This window comes from Pelobates fuscus, chromosome 2 (assembly GCF_036172605.1).
Source record: "Pelobates fuscus isolate aPelFus1 chromosome 2, aPelFus1.pri, whole genome shotgun sequence".
NCBI classification, from domain to species: domain Eukaryota; kingdom Metazoa; phylum Chordata; class Amphibia; order Anura; family Pelobatidae; genus Pelobates; species Pelobates fuscus.
In genome coordinates this window covers 61,547,447-61,564,669 of record NC_086318.1, presented here as the reverse complement: position 1 = coordinate 61,564,669, position 17,223 = coordinate 61,547,447, and the positions used below count along the sequence as shown (strand labels likewise).

Sequence of the window (17,223 nt, the reverse complement as noted above, 5' to 3'; positions counted from 1 at the left end):
TTCTTGCATAGCAAGACCACTTAATGTTATCTCACATATATATTATTTTTATTATAGCCAAATTTACCACCCTAACTCCTCCCACAGTTTTTACACTACATAGACAGTAATATACCGAAACGTGCGGATTGTTCCCGATTGGTGTGCTATTACTCTGTGGAACGTTTCGCAGAATGGTTCACGGAATATCGTCGTTCTTGTGGCGAAATTGGTCCCATAGGAATAAATGGCAAAATGTTCAAAACTAGAGTGGGAGCTGGCAAAAGCTGAAAAATCAGGACATGATTTCTAAACTGCCACCACTCTCTCATTTTCAAGCCCACCTACACAAATCTTATATCAAAACATTCAGCTATCCCTGCTGCCGCTACACATGTCCACGGCTAAGCCATAGTCCTGATAGTTTTCACAAAATGACCATTTGTTTGCAACTCTAGCCAGTTCAAACTGCGACCGTGCCTTCATTTGTAATACTTCAGAAACATACTATGCATCAAAATGTAGGTCTGGGTCTTGTGATTCTCACAATATAAAGCTCTTCGCTGTAGGATGTATAGTTTTTAAAATATGACCGTTTGAAGATGGCAACCGCCAAAATACTCTGACCTGTGCCAGGCTGGAGCAGCAAGTGATGTCATAGACATGGCCTTTTGCACCTGCTAATGTTTTTATAAATGTATGTTTTTATGTAACTGTGAAGCACTTTGGGCAACAACGTTGCAATTAAATGTGCTATATAAATAAATAATAACAGTTACTCCGCCCACTCCATTTGTAGACTACTGGTGGAGGCAAGAACACTTCACACAATTTCCCCAGAAATTGTAGCTTTTCTAGTTTATTCAGTGTTCTCAGAAACTTACCTCCCTCCTACACTTGCTATAGCTGTTAGAAGGCAACCTTGACAAGTGACAAATGTCGTTGCAGATTGTACAGTCCCTCTTCATAGATGCAGAGAGACAGAAAATAATAATGGTAGAAAAAACATATCCCTCTGTAGGGTGAAAACCATTGCTGGAGCTAGTAGATAAATGGGGCTTTATGTGGTAAATTTTATTTGGCATTTTGTAAAAAATATCTTTATTAGGAGCAAGAGTCAAGTACACAATATTTTATGTTAGACATACAATGCATATAGACTGGATTATGCAAATCATAATAAACACAATAGGTGTATAAGTTATTGTCCAGCTCCAATCATGACTAAAGGAAAGAAGTATTACTTTACTTCTGTATTTGTTTTTTATTTTACATTTAAAACACATGTAGTATATATAGACATGTTGTAAGGACTTAAAGGTACACTATAGTCACCAGAACATCTCCATCTTAATGTAGTGGTTCTGGTGTCTATAGACAGTCACTGCAGGCCTATTAATGTAAACACTGCCTTTTCAGAGAAAATTCTGTGTTTACATTACTGCCTAGTAACACCTTCAGTGGTAGCCACGCAGACAGCCACTAGAGGTGCTTCCTGGGTCATTACTACAGAATGTGGAGCACTGACGTTCAGCATCTCCACACTCTGCATGGAGATGCTGAATGCTACATATAGAGATGCATTGATTCAATGCATCTCTTTGAGGAGATGCTCATTTGCGCAGCACAGCGTTTTGCCACGCATGCGCAATAGCATACCAGTGCCTTCCTATGAGAAAGCAATGGATTGACTGAGATCACCAAATCTGCCATGGAGGCTGAGCGACACGGGGTCAACCATGGCGGGACTGGTGCAGCGATGGAAAAAAAGGTAAGTAAAACACCTTTTTAACCCCTTAAGGACCGCTGACGGTTCAGGACCGTCAGCGGTAAAACGTGCGTTTGGACCGCTGACGGTCCTGAACCGTCATAACGGTTTTGGGCAAATTACCTGATCGCCGTCGGTCCCACGGCGGCGATCAGCTCTCCTCCCGGTCCAGGGGGACTGCCTGTCTGCCCGGGCAGTCCCCCCTCGGCAGATCAGGACCCCACGGCCATGTGATCACTCGATCACATGACCGCACTAGGGGTCTGTGTATCTGCCTGCAGGGGGACTGTCTGTGCTGACAGACAGTCTCCCTGCAAGTAAAAAAATCATAAAATAAAGTGTAAAAAAAAAGAAATCAGTGTAAAAAATAATAATAATATGTGTATATATATATGATATATATACATGTATTATATCTATATATACCTATATATAATATAGGTATATATATAATATATATAATGTCACACTAAGTGTATTTTTATATTTATATATACGTATATTAATATAAAAATACACTTATATTTAAATTACACACGAATATATACAATATATATAATAACTATATATATGGTATATATATATATTATAAAATACAAATAATATGTTAATAAAAATAAATAACAAAAAATAAAAATAATTTTTAATAAATAAAAAAAAATATATATATATATTCAATTTTATTCTAACAGTATTTTGATATTGATATATATATATTTATATCAAAATACACTTAGAATGTAATAATATATATATCTATGTATAAATAAATAAATAAAAATAATACAAAATATACATATGTCCACATACATAATTACATAAATAATTTCATAAATATACACGTAGACGTCAAATACATAAATATGTATATATATTAAAATTCTACGTGCATATTTATGTAATATTTTTACCTAATTAAGTAATTTTAATGATTGCAATTTGAGGGACCTGCCTGCCAACCCAGGCCAAAAGTCCAGATAATTTAATTTGCTAGCACTGTGTTTAACCCTGTAACTTTCTATGACACCCTAAATCCTGTACATAGGGGTACTGTTTTACTCGGGAGACTTCGCTGAACACAAATATTAGTGTTTCAAAACAGTAAAACATATCACAGCGATGATATTGTCAGTGAAAGTGAAGTTTTTTGCATTTTTCACACACAAACAGCTCTTTCACTGAGGATATTATTGCTGTGATATATTTTACTGTTCTGATACACTAATATTTGTGTTCAGCGAAGTCTCCTGAGTATAACAGTACCCCACATGTAGAGGTTTTATAGTGTTTGTGAAAGTTACAGGGTCAAATATAAGGCTTGATTTTACTTTTTTTTTTTATTGAAATTTGTCAGATTGGTTAGGTTGCCTTTGAGAGCGTATGGTAGCCAAGGAATGAGAATTAGCCCCATGATGGCATACCATTTGCAAAAGAAGACAACCCTAGGTATTGCAAATGGGGTATGTTCAGCCTTTTTTAGTAGCCACTTAGTCACAAACACCGGCCAAAGTTAGCGTTTTTTGCATTTTTAACACACAAACAAATATAAATGCTAACTTTGGCCAATGTTTGTGACTAGGTGGCTACTAAAAAAGACTGGACATACCCCATTTTGAATACCCTGGGTTGTCTACTTTAAAAAATATGTACATGTTAGGTGTGTTTCGGGGATTTATGACAGATAACGGTGTAACAATGTCACTATTGATACATTTAAAATATATATATATATTGAAACAGCAATTTCCTACTTGTATTTATAGGCCTATAACTTGCAAAAAAAAGCAATAAAGCATGTAAACACTGGGTGTTTTTAAACTCGGGACAACATTTTGAATCTATTTAGCAGTTTTTTTCATTAGCTTTTGTAGATAAGTAAAAGATTTTTCAAGTAAAAGTCCAAAAACATGTTTTTTTTTTTATTTTTTTACCATATTTTATTTTTTTTTTTAAATACAATATATGACATAATATAAATACTGGTATGTAAAGAAAGCCCTTCTTGTCGTGAAAAAAACAATATATAACTTGTATGGGAACCGTAAATGAGAGAGCGGAAAATTACAGCTAAACACAAACACCACAAAAGTGTTAAAACTGCTCTGGTCCTTAACGTACAAACATCGCAAAAACAGGCCGGTCCTTAAGGGGTTAAAGGGAGTCAAAGGGGGCACCTCACCTGAAGAGTATTTTTTTACAATTATAGTCTCAGGAATACATTTGCGTTCCTGACACTATAGTGTTCCTTTTAAGTTGTTTGAACTTGCTTTATTTTTTAAAAGGGAAGCTATCAAGAAAAATAAAGTTTAATATATAATATATGAATAATCATCATCATTTTAACATAATACTCTTCTTCTGTAGCAGAAGCTACCTTAAATGGATCCTCTAGTGCCAGGAAAATAAACCCGTTTTCCTGGCACTATAGGTCCCTACAGTGCTCCCTCCCTTAACCCTTCCCACCCCCCCCCCCCCCCCACAGGGCTGACAGGGTTAAAATCCCTTCAGCCACTTACCTGAATCCAGCACTGAGGCCCCTTGGTGCTGGGTCAGGCTCCTCCCACTCTCCTCCCCAGCCGACATCAGCCGACAATGGCCACGCGCGCATTAGACCTCCCCATAGGAAAGCATTATTCAATGCTTTCCTAAGGGAAATATCTGACGCTGGGGTAGACAGCCACTGGGGGCAGACTTAGAGTTGCAATGCAAGCATTGCAGTTCTTTGGAACTGCAATGTTTTACATTGCATCACTATGTGCAAAAGGGTCACATCACCCACACCACCTCAATTAGCCGAAGTGGTCTGGGTGCCTACAGTGTCCCTTTAAAGTTAAACTCTTCTTCAGCAGAAGGTCAGAAGATATACTTATTTGCCAAAAGTATACATGTCCACCTCCACTGTGCAAAGTTTAGCCAGAAGAAACCATTAAAAAGGTTCTGCACTTACATGCAATTTCAGAATAATGCACAATACAATTCAATTTTCCATTGTTGATTTAGCACCAACATGTTCTGCAGAGATGTACAATAGATAAAATGAGACAAAAAATTAATTCTGACAAAACTAGTTTGACATAGTTAACAGTAGGTGAAGAGGTCCCTACCCAAACAAGAATACAATATAAAACATTAAATCACGTCATTATTTGTCCAATAATGATACATAGTTTACTGTACCTTTGATACAGCGTTAACACAAATTTATAAGGAATTTTCCCATCTTTGAATTTTTTTTACTAAGTACTGAACTGTGATGCTTTGAGACCTGAACTGTAAAACGAAGCCAAATTATTAGCTGATTAGCTAATTTTTAGCTAAAAATAGCTAATTTCAAAACAATCCTCTAATGAAGCTATAATCACAGTTTGGCTATTTCAGTTTACATTTTGCACCATTAAATTGGGTAATAGTAACATCCCCAGGATGTACTTGGAAACCAGAGACTATCTGAATGTACATTTTTGGGTTAAACAGTTTGTTATTATTATTTTATTTAAATACAACTCTTCCAGCCAAGATGTGTAGAAATGAAAACATTTCAATTATTATTGTTTTATTAATAACTAATGGTTTCACTTTAGTTTAATGTTTCAATTCAAGTTTTGAGTAACACTCTGCACAACCTGTTGAGAATTTTAAAAACATCAACGAAGAACTGGAAAAAATGAACATGTCCCTAAGACTGCAGAAGTAGGTTACTGTACGTCACGTGGGCTCTCCAGCGTTCCCACACTTCTTCCCTAATTATCCATCCAGTTCAGCAGCTGAAATGTTTCAAGCAGATAGCTTGTTTGAAGATAACACTGGGGTCTCCTATTTTGGAAGCTGAAGGTATCTTTTTCAATTAAGATCTGTCAGGGTTTTGTAAACAGCAGCAATGAGATTGGAGAGCCCTGCAAGTCACAAGGCAGATCCAGTCCCACATCTCTTGGTAACTACAAGGTTAGTATTTTTTTTATTACTATTTGCTGCGAGAATATTTTCATGATGAATGATCATGGAGAAGGAACTTTAGGCTTTGGGTTGTGGTTCCATTGATACAGAGACTGCCTGAGCATCTTGTCAGTCAGAGTCCAAACTTTTTATCCACTTGAGAAGGATTATACGATAGAGGAGTCAAAATACTTATGGTATCTTTATTGGATTTCAACTGCCATCACACTCAGCAAGTAAGAGGCTGACATTTCACAAGGGGACGATCACATCACACATTATGCTATCATTATTGTTGGAATTTTTATAGCGTCAACATTTTCCGCAGTGCTTTACAATATTAATGTGGGGATATCACAGCAACGAAGGAGTAAATTACGGTATTGGAAATGTTAACAGGAAACAAGAGGTTATTTTGGACTCTGCTCAGATAAGCTTACAATCTAGTAGATATTTATATGTATATTGTATTGTATGAATATCTGCTCAGTGTTTCAGCGGTTTAATTGCTTGTTTACTGAGTATCTCAGTAACAGCATAAAGGATTTAATGGTGAATTTGTATCGATCTATAAGTTTGTACAAATGTATATCATCATAGTTCCCAAAATATGTTTATTGACACAAATGAGGAATATTTAAATACCCAACATAATTATGTTAGCAAATAACAACTCCCAAAAATGGTTCACAAAAACACAGCAAATGGCTGTTACATTTGGGAGTTGTAGTTGGCTATAATCAGAGTTCTGGTATTTGAATGCCCAAGATCTAAAATGAACTAGTTAAAACAGACGCATGAGCCACAAAAGTATAAATACTTCATCTTAAATGTCACATTACATTTTCGTTAAAACATTTTATTCACAATTTGGGCAGTATTTTTTTATATGTAGCTTTACTATGTCACTCGTATACTTCGTTAATCTATATAAAGTGCTGAGGGCAAGGGCACTAAATAAGAATGGTTCAATAATGAAATACATTTATTTTTTACATAGATTTTTAAGGTTTTCAATATAAAAATCCATGAACATGTTGATGATGAAATCATTCTTAATGTCATTGCTTCTTTAGACTAGTTAAATGAAGTGCAAATTTTAGGGCAAAGAAAAGTGTCAAATAGTAAATAGTGGAAAATAGTGTATCGCGGAGCAGATGTAACATGATGGATGTAGGAGATTTCACACATCTCACATCTGCATTTGTTTAGCATTATGTATAATGATGAGCACATTCATTTGGTGCAGAAAGAAACTGCAGGCACCACATCTGCATTAAATGCAAATATGTATGGCTTTAAAGGGTTGATACAAGACCTTCTCTGTATCACTGTAATATATACTGTGTTTGTGTTCCGTGATGCACTAACATTTTCCCTTTTACACTACTCCAGTATTTTCTAGCTAAATACCAGCAATAACTAATTGTGGTTAATTTCTCCTGGTAAAATATAAAACCAGGTATATATTTTAAATATTTATAATATAAATATATGTAATTATTTGAAATATTTTTTTTTCTATGGACATCCCCAAATTTTAGGACCAGAATGAAATAACTTAAACTTGGGGCGAGATAAACACAGCTGAGTTGCATTTAGAATGCATAACCAGGAAAGCTAGGGGACAGACTGCTTCCCATTATTATTTTTTATTTTAAGCTTTTTGTAGAACTTACTAGCCAAGTACAGCAGATAACATACTGTGATTTCTATCCTGATATAACCTAATGTTGGCACACACTGTAGATGTGTGGGTTGACACTTTTTTCTTTCACCCTAGTCATTTCTAGAAGCTGATGATTTTACTGGTCAGAGGGCTTGTCAATTTCTTAATTTCCTGGGCATGTCTAACTTTTACTTGAGTACTTAGTTTTATGGGCCACAAGGCTCATTTTCCTGTCCGCCTGCACCTCCCACGCCCCGCCTCTCTGTCAGTCCCTACATTGACTTCCAGTAAGATATGGGGCTCAATTTAAGATTCTGGTGCTTGCTTACAAGTTCCTACATAATGCTGCTCCAACTTACCTATCCTCTTTAATACACAAGTATGTCCCGTTGAGGCCCCTGCGCTCTTCCGAAGACCTACGTCAATCCTCTGTCTGTACTCCCACATCTGATGTTCACCTCCTAGACTTCTCCAGGGCTACACCTTTTCTGTGGAACTCCATTCCCTTCTCCGTTAGACTTTCACCCAGTCTCTACTCCTTCAAAAAATCTTTGAAAATACACTTCTTCAGGAAAGCATATAATTTAAACTATTAGCGGGTTTTCATCCCCCCCTGACTCCTCTCCTGCAACTGTCAAAATAACCTACTAAATTCTCAGTGAATACTTTTCTAGCAACCTATTTCATTACCCCTACTTATACCCTTTGTGTCTCTATACCCCACTCCCTATAGCAAGTAAGCTCATTGAGCAGGGCCCTCAACCCCTCTGTTCCTGTGCTTCCATTTGTCTGGTTACAATTACATATCTGTTAGTCCACCCATTGTACAGCGCTATAGAATTTGCTGGCGCTGTATAAATAATAAAATAATAATGTCCCAAGAGAGAATAGGAGTCCTCGATGGCCTAGCAGTTATCTCAACCTCCCCAAGTCTTTGTCCTGCAGATGGAATAGATGCTGGGAAGACTACTGACCAGGAATGGTCTAAAACCCATCAGGACCATTACTTGTATCAGTCGGTGTAAAGGGAACACAGGAACATAATAGGAACATACTATGAACATGTATGCACAGGAAATAACAGAACTAAAGAACAACATATTTGATTCTGGATTACAGAATGCATCCAATTCCCTATATACAGGGCCAGATTAAGAGCCCATTGGGCCTGGTGCTGACAATTATTATGGGCCTAATTACAGAAGCTTATCAACAAAAAACACTAAAACAATCATACCTCCCACGTGTCATGTATGTGGTAGAGGTGGTGCTGGAGGGAAAATCAAAACATGCAGCCATAAGAAAACACATACCCTATGCTAATCTCTTGCTTTCGTCTTTCAAGTAAATCCATCCCCCTAACAGCAGGTCCGGTGTAGCAGGATGTCGGTGGGTGGCGTAAAAGGGCGGGCCACCGATGCGAATCATGTAAATAGAACCGCCCACAGAGGTGAACATGTCCAAAAAGAGGACGTGTCTTCCCAAAGAATTAGATTTTTTTTTAAATCAATGGGCCTATTCCATAGGCATGGGCCTGGAGCTGCTGCTACATCAGGCCCTATGTCAGCCATGCCTTTATATAACATTATATATGTATAACAAATGGAAGTAACGGTATGTTCTACAACCATGCTAGACTAGACAGGGAAGGAACACAAAGCAAAGCAGAAATTGACTAAAAATCAAAGAAGCACCAGATCAGGGCATCAAAGACACTCAGGATCTGATTACTCAGCTATCGTCAGTAACAGGTGGACGCTGTACACAATATTTGTGGAAAACAATATCTAATCACTGGGAACAAAGACTAGCAGGATTCTAAAGGCATGGCATTTGTGTGTTAACAAGTGGCATTAAGTAAGTAAACAATGCCCATAGGCTACTTTCATGTGTGCCCTTTTCTATTTATTTACACATTACACATTTACATATTATATATATATATATAATATTTTATAATTTAAACATCAAACAACATAACTTAACAATATAACTTAACAATGTTCCTTAAACATACCCACCCTTGCCAATCAATTATCTGTGACCTCGGAACTCACCTGGGCACTTTCCCTCTCCCCTCATCCCAGCCAACACTGGCCACAAAACCTTGCCTTCCACCAACATCATGCTAACCAGTATCTGACATTTGGTTCAGTGGGGAAGGGCCGTAATAAACCATACCTTAACTTCACCGAGGCTAGGGGAGGGATTGGCCCCACTTTCCTTCACACCTATTGGATTCCCCCAGTCCAACCCATGATTGGCAAGGACAGCCACCCACCTGCTGTGGTGAAAGGCAAGTGAGAAAACAGTGAAACATAAACAAATGGAACAACAACCTAACTAAAGGGAGGCAGGGAGGGAAACAATTCCTAGTCGATTATAAAATGGCAGGGGGGAAGTACAGAACATGTCTCCTATTTATACCACCCTACCCTGCCAATCACTTACTGCTGACCACACCCAGCCCCACCCTTTTACTTTTTCGTACACACCCTCAGACTCACACATGCTCCTTGATCCGGCTAGCTTTCCCTGCCTCCTCCGGGTCTAACAGGCAAGTATTAGTAACAAAATTAGTTGGGTGCACAGGAACAGAGAGTTGAGGGCCCTGTTTAAACTAGCTTACACTCAAAATGGTGTGAGGTAAAGTGACATATAAGGTAAGGGTTGGATGAATTTCATGTATTAGAAAACATAGGTTACTATAATAATTTTAGTTAGTTTTTTGGATGACACAAAAACAGGAGAAGAAGGTGAGTTACCAAGGTGTAGAGAGGAAAAGCTATTACTGTGATGGGGCGAGAGGACAGAAGAAGAGCAGAGACATCTTCTGGCATAACAGGTTCGAGTGCATAGAACAGAGGAGGGAGTTAGGTAGGGGGAAGTATTGGTAGGGGTAGGAGAGAGATTAGAGATCTTTTATCTGATTGCTGAAATGTTTTCAGTAAAGTGAATAGCAACGTTTGTAGCTGTCAAGTTAGTAGGAAGAGGAGCAGCGACAGGGCAAAGAAGAGAGTTTCAAGTGTGAAAGAGGTGTTTGGGTTTTCGTAAGAGTATGGTTATGAGGGTATTTAAGTAGATTATTTTTGCAGAGTAAAGGACCACATTGTATGAGCTTAGCATAAATTTATAGTGGAGGAAGTCAGATGCAGAATGAGACTTTTCCCAGCAATGTTCAGCAGTTCTAGAGCATTTTTGGAGATACCAGGTCTGCTTGGTGTGCCATGGTTGTAATCGAAAACACTTACAACATTTAAATGTAGGAGGTGCTGAGAGCAGTCGAGAGGCATCAGAGCAGTTAGATTTGTTGATCGTGATGTTAAAGTCCCTAAGGACAAGGGAAGGAGTGTTTGAAGAGAGAAAGTATTCAATAAATAAGCTATGATGACCAGCGAGGAGATAAATAATGGCAATTCTTAATGGAGTGAGTTTAAATAGGCGGACAGTGTGAACTTCAAACAAAGGAAAGATAAGGCTGGGCAGGGAAGATTGGTTAAAAGGTAGAAAGGGAGGAGAGAAGAATGCTTACACTATATCCTTTACAGTTGCTGAGTCTGGAAGTATGAGATAGTAGGTCACTTAAAGAAGCAGGAGTAATGCTATCAGAAGGGGACAGCCAGGTATCTTGAGTGCTAGTATGGTGAAAGACTTTGAAATGAAGAAGTTATGTATAGCTGTAGATTTGAGTTTGCTGCAGACAGATTGGGCATTCCAACATAAGGACAACAAAGTGAAAATACACACAAAGTGTAGTGATAAATGTTACCCTCGGTTTGCTTTTTCAATAAACAACTTTAAATCTAGGACAAACAGATAAAAGAGTTTCTCATAGTGAATTATATTATTCAACTCTCTTAGATTCACACATAATGGTCACACTCACTCTTTAAGGAACCAGCATTATCATCTCTACTTGCAGATTCCACCATCAGTTCTTTGGAGTGATAAATTCCACCTTCTATGTTTATCTTCTAGATTTTCCAAACGCTAAATTATAGTCATACGATGGGACGCAAAGCAGGAGATTAAAAGCAAATACTATATATCTTTTAAAAGTAAATTCTTACATGTATGCTTAAAGCCTTCCACATAAGCACATTGCATTTCAACCTGAGTCTTCATCATGGTGACCAAAAAGACATGGTACATTTTGCCTTTTTAAAGCTGCCTTCACGGTACATTTGCATAAATTGTTCTGGTTTCAGGTATTCCACAGTGCACACTGAACGTTGGTAGATGAGGATAAATGGCAGTGTACTGGCATGCGGGTCATATGGCTTCTGGCTGGCTTAGTGTAAGCAGAGGAGGTGATTGGCCCTAAGTTGGGAAAGACATCACCAGCTGCTAGAAGCAAAAGTAGAGGCATTGACAAGAGGCGTGTGTGTCTTTTTTATGCATGGGGCCTAGGAGAAACAGTACAGAGAAATGAGTGCAGGGTGTGAGATGAGAGAAGAGGAAAGTGTAGCACTGAGGGGAAGATGTGGAGGTTGCTGGCAGGTCGAAGTAAGTGGAGGAAGAAGTAATGTTAATACTGAGGGAGGAGAGGGAAAAGAAGTGGAGGAGAAGAGAGAGCATTGCTCAGACAAGACTTGGAGATGGGGCAGTAGGTCAGGAATGGTGAGGAGAAGCGATGTAGTGGTGTAGAATGTTGGTAAAAGCATATTGGATTGATTTGTCATAGTACAAGTAGGAGGATGGAGGATGAAGATTGAAGATTGAGTGTGAGGGGTCATTAATAAGTCTTATTATCTCCCTCCCCCAGACTACCACTACTAAATAGATCTATTTATTAAGGATTCTTGTAAAATGTAGTTCTCAGGCCAGAATAAGTTTGGCCCAGTCAATTCTAAGCAAGTAACTTTGAGGATAGTTAGTTAGTTAGCAACCCCATATGCTGCATGTTCCTTAAACCCAGTGCATCTGGATATTTAGTGGTGTTATTTGTGTGCAGTAAAGAGGCTGCTTGTGATGCTGTATGTGTTGCAAGGTTGGTTGTGTTGTTTTGTGAGGAGACTGCTTGTGGCATTGCTTCTTTCGGCATTCCTTTGGCATTCTTTCGGCAGCTTCCTGTTCTCTATCTAAAGTAGTGGAGGCAGAGAGTAGTGACCAGTTCTAAAATGGTTTGATTATTCACAATGGGAGAGGCTCAATCGACCCTGAGCACCATAATCTTAATCATAAGCTGTAGTAGTTACGGTGCTTAGAGTGTTCCTATTATAGATTACTTGTACAAAAAGACCTTTATCTACACGTTGCTCATTGATATAAACATGTTGATTCATGTTAATTATATTTAAGGATGCATGCCAGTATCTCCAGTTCCTCCAATTTCATTTTACCTTCCAGTTTACATTTGAATAACTATATGTTGGTGTTTACATAGTTACAATTGATATACTAAGTCATACACAATATTAAACCGTATATTTTATTATTATTATTATTTTTTGTAAAAGTTCACATTTGTTTCCTTATGAAATTTCCTACATGGGTGCCACAGATTCCCTTAGTTGAAAAACATTTTTGGGAACAGCTTAAATATTTTTCTGATGTTGTGCCAGTTTTCACAGTCAGCATGTACTGTTCGATGAAAAGTCTGTTTGGCTTGCTCCCTGTGTTGTATTTGGACATCATCATTAGCATAGTACTGAGAGGAGCCTTTCAAACAAATATTTCCAAACCTTGAAGTCTCTCTGAGTAAATTTAAACTGAAGAATAGAGGTAAAAAGGAGCAGAAATACAGTGAGCTAGTCAAAGCACTGAATACGATCTTTACGAGACGCCAAATTATGTTTTTAGTATGTTTAAAGTGAATATTTCATGGTTTTATCTTATTATATTTACCTTCCAAAACGGTCTAAATTGTGTATCTTTTTTGTAATTATATAAATAAGGAAACTAATCAATCTCTGTAAAATCCAACCTTTTGCATTTTTCTGCCTTTTGTTTGTAAAGCCTGTATAACAATAGTGTTCAACCAGTGTACCATAGCACAGTAAAGTATGCCATGAACACATTGACTTCTGAGCTGTAATATGTTGAAGGCAGACCTGTGATTCCGATATGACAAGTAAAATTAGTTAGCCAATTAAGGAGAATGCATTACTCTCAAGTAGAACAGTAAGTAAAATCGATATTTATAAGTAAGTGTGCCTTGATCCAGAAAAAGTCTCAATTGTTCTGAGTGAACTTTCTTCTTCACAGACAATTAGGAAAAATGACCTGCTAGCACATGGATTAGATAAATTAATGGGGAGTAATAGTGCAAATTAGGACGATGAAGGACGACTACCCCCCAAAATGTAAGATTCTGGAAAGTTGATATTTTCATTGCTTAAGCTAAGAGGTGCTTAGAATAATATATTTATATTTTGGCCTTTTTGGACACTTGCATGGAAACACAGCAATGGCAAGATGGGAGTGATGTACAAAAAGTACAAACTAAATCTATGGATTAAAGAGACCATCTAGAAACATAGAAACGTAGAATGTAACGGCAGATAAGAACTATTCGGCCCATCTAGTCTGCCAAATTTTCTAAATACTTTCATTAATACTTTCATTAAATACTGATCATCAACAACTTCTTTTCATCCACTGCAATATTGGTCTACAAGATATTGCTCTCTCCTGGGGCTCCTCCTACCTCTCCCAACGCTCTTTCAGTGTTTCTTTCTCTGGCTCTGCTTCTTCTCCCCAACTCCTCTCTGTTGGTGTCCCCCAATGTTCAGTCCTTGGTCCCCTACTGTTCTCTATTTATACTGCCTCCCTTGGTAAACTCATTAGCTCCGTTGGTTTCCAATATCATTTAAATGCAGATGACACACAAATCTACCTGTTGTTACAAAGTTCCCTCTTTCTGCTACTATTTTATTACTTTGTTGTTTTATTTCATGAAAGAACTGTCTCGGATCTCCAACCTCTCCTTCACGCCTCATGTTCAGTCTATCCTGTTGCTTCCATCTCAAAAACATTGCGCGCATCCGATCCTACTAAACGCCAGGTGCGACTAAGGTGCTGGTCCATTCCACTGTCCTTTCCACTTCTCAGTAGTCTTACGTGCTCCCAACTTGCGCCATTACAGTCCATAATGAAGGCGGTGGTAAGGCTCATCTTCCTGTCCGCCCACGCCTCTCCTTCCTGTCAGTCCCTACATTGGCACCTATAAGATATAGGGCTCAATTTAAAATTCTGGTTCTTGCTTTCAAATCTCTACATAATGCTGCTCCCACCTATCTATCCTCCCTAATACACAAGTATGTCCCGTCTAGGCTCTTACGCTCTGCTGAAGACTTACGTTTATCTTCTGTCCGTACTCCTACCTCTGATGCTCGCCTTCAAGACTTCTTGAGGGCTGCACCGTTCCTGTGGAACTCACTTTCCTCCTCCGTTAGATGCTCACCCAGTCTCCACTCCTTCAAAAAATCATTCAAAACCCACTTCTTCATTAAAGCGTATCAATTAAACTGTTAATAGCTCCCGACTGATTCCTCTCTTGCAACTGTCATTAGTCGAATACTATCCTTACCTTTTGTGTCACTTTACCCTCTAGCATGTAAGCTTATTGAGCAGGGCCCTCAACCCCTCTGTTCCTATGTGTCCAACTTGTCTGGTTACAACTACATGTTTGTTCGTCCACTCACTGTAAAGTGCTGCGGAATTTGTAGTCACTATATAAATAATAACATAATAAATAGTCCCTGGCCTTATCTTATAGTTAGGATAGCCTTTTGCCTATCCCACGCACGCTTAAACTCCTTCACTGTGTTAACCTCTACCACTTCAGCTGGAAGGCTTTACCATGAATCCACTACCCTCTCAGTAAAGTAATACTTCCTGATATTATTTTTAAATCTTTGCCCCTCTAATTTAAGACTACGTCCTCTTGTTGTGGTAGTTTTTTTTCTTTTAAATATAGTCTCCTCCTTTACTGTGTTGATTACCTTTATGTATTTAAATGTTTCTATCCCCCCTGTCTCGTCTTTCTTCCAAGCTATACATGCTAAGTTCCTTTAACCTTTCCTGGTAAGTTTTATCCTGCAATGCATGAACCAGTTTAGTAGCCCTTCCTTGAACTCTCTCCAAAGTATCAATATCCTTCTGGAGATATGGTCTCCAGTACTGCGTACAATACTCCAAGTGAGGTCTCACCAGTGTTCTGTACAATGGCATGAGCACTTCCCTCTTTCTACTGCTAATACCTCTCCCTATACAACCAAGCATTCTGCTAGCACTTACATTGTCTACCGACCTTTAAGTCTTCTGAAATAATGACCCCTAAATCCGAAGATGTTGATGTTAGGATTCTATCAAATATTCTATACTCTGCCCTTGGTGCATTATCTTATCCACATTAAATGTCAGTGGCCACAACTCTGACCATTTTTCTAGTTTACCTAAATCATTTGCCATTTAGCTTATCCCCCCTGGAACATCAACCCTGTTACATATCTTAGTATAATTAGCACCATTAAGACCTTCTGCAATATCACTAATAAAAATATTAAAGAGAATGGGTCCAAGTACAGATCCCTGAGCTACCCCACTGGTGACAAGACTATGATTTGAATATACTCCATTGACTACAACCCTCTGCTGCCTGTCACTCAGCCGCTGCCTTACCCATTCAATAATATTGGAATCCAAACTTAAAGATTGCAGTTTATTGATAAGCCTTCTATGTGCACCATAAACACTGCAACTCAGATTTACTAAATTATATATTATTATAAAACAATTGGGGTTTTTGTTACAAAATATCACATATTGCATGCGTCAGCCACTGCTAAAACCCCACCACTTACTTTCATGTTATAACCCGATGAATGCTCTTAGTAGATTAGCCAACTTTATGGGACACTCATTTTCTGGACTTTTGCAAACCAAGGTCTAAACAGGATCCTGTAATTAGACATCTGTAATAGGGATTGGTCCTACAGCCTGACATTGGGGAAATGTCCAAAAAAGCCTGACATTGGTGAAAATGGGATATATTCTATCAATGGTTTGAAAGGAACCAGTGCCTGTAACAGGGAGGGCAGTTGAGATTAATGTTTTGTGAATTAATTCACAGGTTGTAGCGGAGGCCTGATCTTTCACAGGTTAACTCCACTATAGATCCCAGTGAGGCTCAGGAACAAGTAGTAAAACACCATGAAGCAGTAATTCCAGCAAATAAAATAATCCACAAATATTCTCATACAGATTCCAATGACTGGACGACACACAGCATCTGGAGCAGAACTAACTTTTAATTCACACTGCCTCCTTTTAAGACATTCTCCCATGCAAGGGAGGGATTTGCAATAATTAGGACAGTAGCCAATGAAGTGACAGTTACCTCCCACACATTTACTCCCCTTAGAGTGACACATAAACCCATTAAATGTGCTGTACTTTTCCCCAAAACCTGGATGTACCCTAAAACAAGCAGATAGCCTAATACTTAGGATACCCCCAGGTAGCCCTGAGCTGGGTGACTTACATATCCAAAATTCACCCAGATCGGACCAGGGGTTCAGGAGTTAGGTGGAGGGTGAAGTTTAAACCGACCGCACACAAGGTGGTATCCGAAACAGGCTCCATGTGTTTTGGTCCTGCGGTCGGTCTCCGTTCGGTAGTAAAATCACATAGTAATCCTTGCCATCCACAGCTACTATTACATTCGCCTTTATTCCCTTGTTCGGTACATTGTTTGTATCGAACGGGGGGCTGCCTAGTCCCTCCGTTCGGTAGTTATGGAGCTCTGGAGGTCTCAGCGGTGTTCGGTTGTTCGAGTGTCCGTTTTGAGTTCATGACACTCGACGGCCAAACACTGCTGAGATTTTTATGCGTTAGATTGCCGCCGCTCGTGGTTCGTATGCCGGACGGC

General features: G+C 38.6%; 1 protein-coding gene across 3 annotated transcripts in view; it reads left to right on the top strand.

Annotated features, from left to right (window-relative positions):
* The first annotated feature begins 5,497 nt into the window (after positions 1–5,497).
* Positions 5,498–17,223, top strand: part of COLEC11 (collectin subfamily member 11) — a 58,546-nt gene continuing 46,820 nt past the window's right edge. For 2 of the 3 annotated variants that reach the window (XM_063442197.1, XM_063442194.1), the window contains exon 1: positions 5,498–5,689. The gene's annotated coding sequence lies outside the window, so the exon portion shown is untranslated. Of the gene's footprint in view, positions 5,690–5,752; positions 5,878–17,223 lie in introns of those variants that run through there. The other variant, XM_063442195.1, reaches the window with a different exon arrangement.